This window comes from Porites lutea, chromosome 3 (genome assembly GCF_958299795.1).
Source record: "Porites lutea chromosome 3, jaPorLute2.1, whole genome shotgun sequence".
NCBI classification, from domain to species: domain Eukaryota; kingdom Metazoa; phylum Cnidaria; class Anthozoa; order Scleractinia; family Poritidae; genus Porites; species Porites lutea.
Window position 1 is genome coordinate 15,330,116 of NC_133203.1, and position 6,613 is coordinate 15,336,728.

Here is a 6,613-nt window from a genome sequence, read left to right on the forward strand (position 1 = left end):
GACGCGATTTTCCTTGAAAATTAGGGTCCTTTTAAGCGCTAATTTCTCAAGAAATATTTACCAAAAATGAAATCGGAATACTTTTTATTATTGCCGAATGATATCTGTTGCTCTTTGCAAAGTTTCGCGGCCATTGCGTTAAAATCGAAAACGTTATGACGGAAAATTTGTCACAGCTAAATGCTCTTGTATTAATTACGGAGTCACCTTAATATCAATATTTTAATTAGTGCTTTAAACAATCTGCATTTTTTAGGTTTCTGCATCCGTGGTTACGAGCATTCGGTTTTCGATTTTCAACCAAATTTCAAAGCGGAAAATGAAAATTATCGCAAAGAAGAATTATTTACCGGCCGCGGTTCGGTTTTTACCAACAATTTGTTTATGAATGAATAAGTGATGTAACAAAAGATGTCGAGACTAATTCATTTTCCCATGGAGTAAACTACTTTATATGAATACATATGCAGAGGTAAACACTAAATAGTACTGTGCATAGACAGGTTTCATTTGGTATACCAAAAAGTTTTTCAGACGCCATACCGATATTTTTCAATCGCTTTAAAACTGATTTTATCCTTGTCTGATCGCCATAAAATTTTCACCAGTGATTGACTATAGATTGAAATTTGCCAAAAAGTAGCTTTTAGTAAAATCGAAATTACTATGACAACAATAAACAAACAACTTTGAAATTGATAAAAGCCGAATTTTGACTAGTACTTGTCTGTGTGAGTATTGTTAATGTTTTACATTCAAAAGATGCGATAAATTCAAAATATGAATGTACTAGTCATGGAGGTGTGTATAGCGCGCATTATTTTGAAAAATATCGGTATGGCCACTGAAAAACTGTATCGTAACACCTTAAGTGCGGTTAGAGAGGAACTTTCGTGGCCGGGTTGGCTGCCTAGAACCTGTTTTCAGTCATGATGGCACTTCATGACGAGTTCTAATTTCTTGTTTAAAAGAGAAAGGTCAAGCGCAATTAGGGGCGAACCATTTGGCTCTTGATAAGAGGGGGGGGGGGGGGGGGTGGATTTGGAAGATTTGAAAAAAAATACCCTGCAGCCTCCCAAGCAAAGAAAAAAAGTTCAATGCATGACCAGCTCTAACGAAAAAGAATCATGTATGCATGGTGCATCCAAAAAAGAATTCTTACAAATCATAGACAGCCCATCCCTACGAGTAGTAAATCTGAGTCATTTACATACAAACTATGCTCCTTTATTCAATAAAGGGAGGTTGTCTCAAAAACTGAGGAGTTCACTGAGTTTATCGTGTCTTTTGATAAAGGGTTATATTATTTAATCCTTTTTCTAGCAATGATGATCTTTTATAAAATCAGTAAATAATATGATTATTTCATTGATATCAGACCGTTTAAATCAAAACACTTGTATTCAAGTGGGAATATGATTGATTCAAGGTCTTGTATCAATAACATTGATTGTAATATATTATATTAAACGTATTTATTTAAATATGTGAGTTTTTTATAGATAGTGAATTACTATAAAAAAATATCTTAAGAGGCTTAAAGAATACTCTATCTCTAATATGTTTTACTTGATTGTTTTTTCTGGCATACTTGTGTGCCTTCCTCTTATTCGCATTTTTATAAACTTGACGTATCGTATGCTATTCAACATACAAAAATTCTTCACATTAATGAATACAAAAGGCAACAGCTAATAAAGCACCACCTTTTCACTGCTGATGTTGACATTAAAAGCTGGCTTAAGGTTTTGAATAAACAATTTTAATTATTACTGTTATGGTGCATGCTTCACACGGCAGGTATGTCCATGCCGGAAATTTCTGTTCCCATCATCAGGTCGCAATAAGCCGCCTCCTAGGCCTCTTCGGAGGATCCTTGCTGATCCCAGAAACACTGCTCTTTGAATTAAGCGCGGCTAACTCTATCCCAGCATTTATGTTTCATAGGTACTCCTCCAGTCTCTTCGGAGTGGTACCCAGTGCTCTGATAATAACTTGAACCCCTTTTACCCTCTTTATCTTCCACAACTCTCATTCTCGTTCAAAAAATAAATTCAGAGTCCTTATGTTGGCTATTGAATGTGGTTTTCTATTCATGGTGATTTCTTCGGAATGCGATCGTGGAAGGACTTTATTTCGCAACTTTCTTCTGCTCCTTCCAACACACCAAATCAGAAAAGAATCGACGTCCCTTTAGGTCATTTGTTGGTTTTCAATGTCAGGCTATCGGAAAGAAGAATCAAAACCGTTTAATAGATAAACTCCAGAAGCTGGGGAATGAAAGGGAGTAAATATACATTTTCGACTTCGAAGATGTATTTTCCGTCTAAGCTCATTTATCCCTTATGATCTAAAACTTTCAACTTACATGGACGAATAATTTCGTTTTTACAAGATTTCTAATTTGCAAAAAAGAGAAAAGGACCTTACTGTAATGCCTAGTGGAAACCCATGCACAAGGATATTGCCACGATACCAGAATCACTTTGTCTGCGCAGGCCAAAAGGATTGGAGCTCTGGGAACGAAAATGAAAATGAGAATGAAAATGAATTTTTAATTTTTCGCTCATGCGCAATGCGTTTCGCCGCTCTGTTTGCGAGGAAGTTTCCGCGTGAAATTTCGCACTACGTTAGGGAAAGTTCATTTAATATGACAAGGGGGGGGATGAAGATATTGAAACTCGAAGCTTGAAATTTTAGCAGCCCCCCTCGCTAGCGGTTCAATTTTTTAGGAGCCCCCTCCTTGGTAGTCGAAAAAATTTCAGAGCCCCCCCCCCCCCCCACCCACCCCTCCTCCTTCAATTCCTTTGCTCCCCTGAAAAAAGATCGCTAGACTGTATTAAATATATTTACCGTTATTGTCTTCAATGGTTTATACTATGACAAACTTGAGATACAGTTGTGATACAATTTTCTAAAGCATTTTTAGGATGAACAAGAGTGTAATAATTACTGAGACTACATTTGTTATATCTGTAAACCACGTGATATAGCTGAGTTGCACAGGTCATTAAATTGTTGAGTTGAAAACCATCCGATCTGTATGATGATGTCATGTGTTGGTTTTGAAGTATACAAAGTTTCGGAGCCCCCCTCCTAGCGCAACAATTTTTTCAGAGCCCCCCCTTCGGATGTCTAAAAATTTTCGGAGCCCCCCCTCAATATCTTCATCCCCCCCCCCCCCCTGTCATATTAAATGCACTTTCCCTTAGTGGCTTTCGATTTGCACACAAATCTTTTCATCGCTGCGCGCTGTGTTTCCTTTTCAACTACTTTATTCTTTTTTAACGTATTGGTTTTTATACTTTGGGGCTACCTAGACTATACCAGCGAGGTGAGAAAAACAATTCTTCTAAGACATATTTATGTGTTTATTTCCATTACGTGATCTAAAGTCGCAGATGTTCTCGTGACTTTTAGATATTTCACTTTTCCTAAGTAATCGTTTTACAAATACATGGAATATACTATTAGGACAAGGACGAGGACAAAGGAATGGGTCTATTATTTCGCTACGAAATTTTCTAAGCCGCTGCAAGTCCTGCACTATTAATGACTCAAAGGTTCGTGTCGTAATCACATTATAAGGGAGTTTAAGATACCACGACGTCGACGGCCACGAAAACGTCGCATGAAAGTGAATTTGCCTACATCTGGTGCTACGTTCCATAAACGGGTTCGTTAAAGTATATTCGAGGCATGTCTACGATGAAAGTGGGTTTATTGTAACTTCGCTGTCGCCCTTGAGGGAAGAGTCTTGTCTTTCGTAAAACAGTACATCGAAGACAAGATGGCTGCTGAATGTTGTTACGACCTAACATCTCGCGCACATTTTTTGAGCAGCAGGAAAAGGTCAGTATGATAATTTTTCGTTAAACACTTATCCTATAGATACGTAATTCTTCTCAACAATATAACTCTAAAATCAAACTTAATCGTTTCAGGAATACAGTGTTTAATTAAGTGTCCATTTTACCGTGAAACAGCATTTTCATCCTTTCGCTGGGTTGTTTATCTCGAAATTTTGCTTTTCTACCCACATTAAGTTACTAATTAACGAAACCAAGAATACTTCCGCAAATGAATGGTGCTTTAATGAAGGCTGTGAAAAATCGCCTTCTGCAGAAATTTTAGCTTTCTTAAGCGGCACGTCTTCGTTGAGAAATAAAATACACGAAATTAACTTCAAGTATAAATTTCTAATTCAATATAATAATGCCAGTAAGATTGTGTTTTGAAAAAAAGAAAATTCTATTAGTTGGTTATACAAAGGAAAAAAATTACAGCAATCGGTTTGAATTCTGATATTTTCCACCTTATTTTGATAGTACACTGTTTGTTTACATTCCATTATGCAAATAAATATAACATTTCGGCGTTTTAACCCAAAATAGCACGAAATGAAATGTTATCATGAAAATGTTATAAGTCCAGGCTTCTGATGCAAAAAAATTGAATTTATTCCAAAATGATACCATTTTGTGGTTACTACATTTGTTGATATGCTAATTTGTGAAACATTTCATTCACAAAGGATGTTTACTGAGACCAGCTTCTCCTTTGTACTGAACCACATTCTTGTTTAGTGCATCACTATCTTCTTGATAATTCTTCCCATAGGGTTCTATGTAGGTTCATCTGGATACTGTAAAAAGCTCTCGATAGAACATTAACAACGGACAAATTCATCCATCCACTTGTGTCATGTTTGTTGTCTCCTCCCAACTCATTTGGGTCCTTTAGCAGTAGTATTTCTTTTTTGAGGAAACAGCATTATATGCACCCCTCTAACAAACTTCATGTCTTATGTTTTAACTGCAGGCTTTGAAGGTGAACAGACATCGTCAGTTTGATTTATGGAGTGATGGCCATTCTCTGTTTTGAATGGATCACTGCTGCCATCAAATATAAATTAATGAATATGAAATCGATCGTGGAACACAGGAGCTGTTACTAAAGAGCCGCTTCAAACTAGTAGCTTAGGAAAAATCTCTGTATCTTTTATAGTTAAAGAAAAATAAAAGAACTGTTCGTGTTTCGGGGAGCATTTGTTTTGTCTGCAAGTGAGCCTATAATCATGAAATGCTCAAGTGATTATGTAGTAGCTGTACATAATCACTTCTTCAGCAGAAAACGGTGTCTAATTTCGAAATGAGTTTTAGTTGACAGGGGTGCTACTTCCTGAATTCAGTGCCGTTGTGCCGCTTTCAGAGCTTTGAGGGTTTACTAAGACATCAGTACAAGGGAGTTCCGCTTTCGATTTCGGCATTCGCATAATCCCTATTATGCTAATTACCCACAGTTTTCTCAGAAACGAAAGTTGAATTGGGTAGCTCTCAACACTCAACAGACTTTCATGACACTCCAGAGAAAAATAAGTTATACTTATGCACTCCATTTAATCACATGCATACGATCAGTGATACCTTACCGAATGACTTACCTTAAGAATATACTCTTTTTAAGAAAACTTTAAGACGGGATTCTCGAAACTTCCAAGGCAGATAATCAGACAATTCATGGAGGGGGGAAAGCATTAAGATCGGTATTTCAATAAGTGCTTCAAACAATCTGCTTTTTTTAGGTTTCTGCGCGGCGTCCGTTTTTACGAGCATTCGGTTTTCGATTTTCAACCAAATTTCAAAACGGAAAATAAAAATTACGCAAAGGGGAATTATTTACCGGCCGCGTTTTGGTTTTTACCGACAATTTGTTTATAAACGAAAAAGTGATGTAACAACAGATGTCAAGACTAATTCATTTTCCCTTGGAGTTATGAATACATATGCAGGGGTAAAAAGCTTTTACTCGAGATTCACGCACTAGGCGGTTATCGGACTGAACACTAAATAGTACTATGGATAGACAGGTTTCATTTGGTATACCAATATAAGGTGTTTCGATAAAGCTTTTCAGAGGCAATACCTATATTTTTCAATCGCTTTAAAAGTGATTTTATGCTTGTCCGATCGCTATAAAATTTTCACCAGTGATTGACTATAGATTGAAAATTGTCAAAATGTAGGTTTTGGTGAAATCGAAATTACTATGACAACAATAAACAAAAAACTTTGAAATTGATAAAAGCCGCGTTTTGCGCGATCTAGACCAGCTACTGAAAATCCAACACTAGGAACTTAAAGTTTGGTGTAAATAACCTCCGTAAGACAAAAATTCTTTATGTTTGAATTCGACTAAAACGAAAATATTTTTCAAACCTTAAATTTTCAATAGCCTTGATAGATTATTTAATTTTTAATTTTATCAATGACTCATATTATTATCAAGTATCGTCAGAATGCTGCTTAATATCAAATTTCGAAGCTAGAAAATTTTGGTGTATTTTCGTTCTTGCGATCTTGAAAACTAACCCGTTTTCTCACCACCTATCTAAGTGCAACTTCATGCAAAATTTGGACTTCTAGCGCTTTTTTGTATATCACTGGAACGACTCGAACGAATTTTTTTCAAATCTCTTCACATAATCTTCATAATGTTTATAATAATGTGTGAAACTTTCATTAAGATTGGTTCACTGCAACACCTTGAAATTTCAAGACAAATCTATCCTACGAACCTGTCAAAAATCCACGCTACAGCATTCACTGTTTTG

General features: G+C 36.2%; 1 pseudogene; it reads left to right on the plus strand.

Annotated features, from left to right (window-relative positions):
- The first annotated feature begins 3,216 nt into the window (after positions 1-3,216).
- Positions 3,217-6,613, plus strand: part of LOC140931628 (guanylate-binding protein 6-like) — an 82,514-nt pseudogene continuing 79,117 nt past the window's right edge.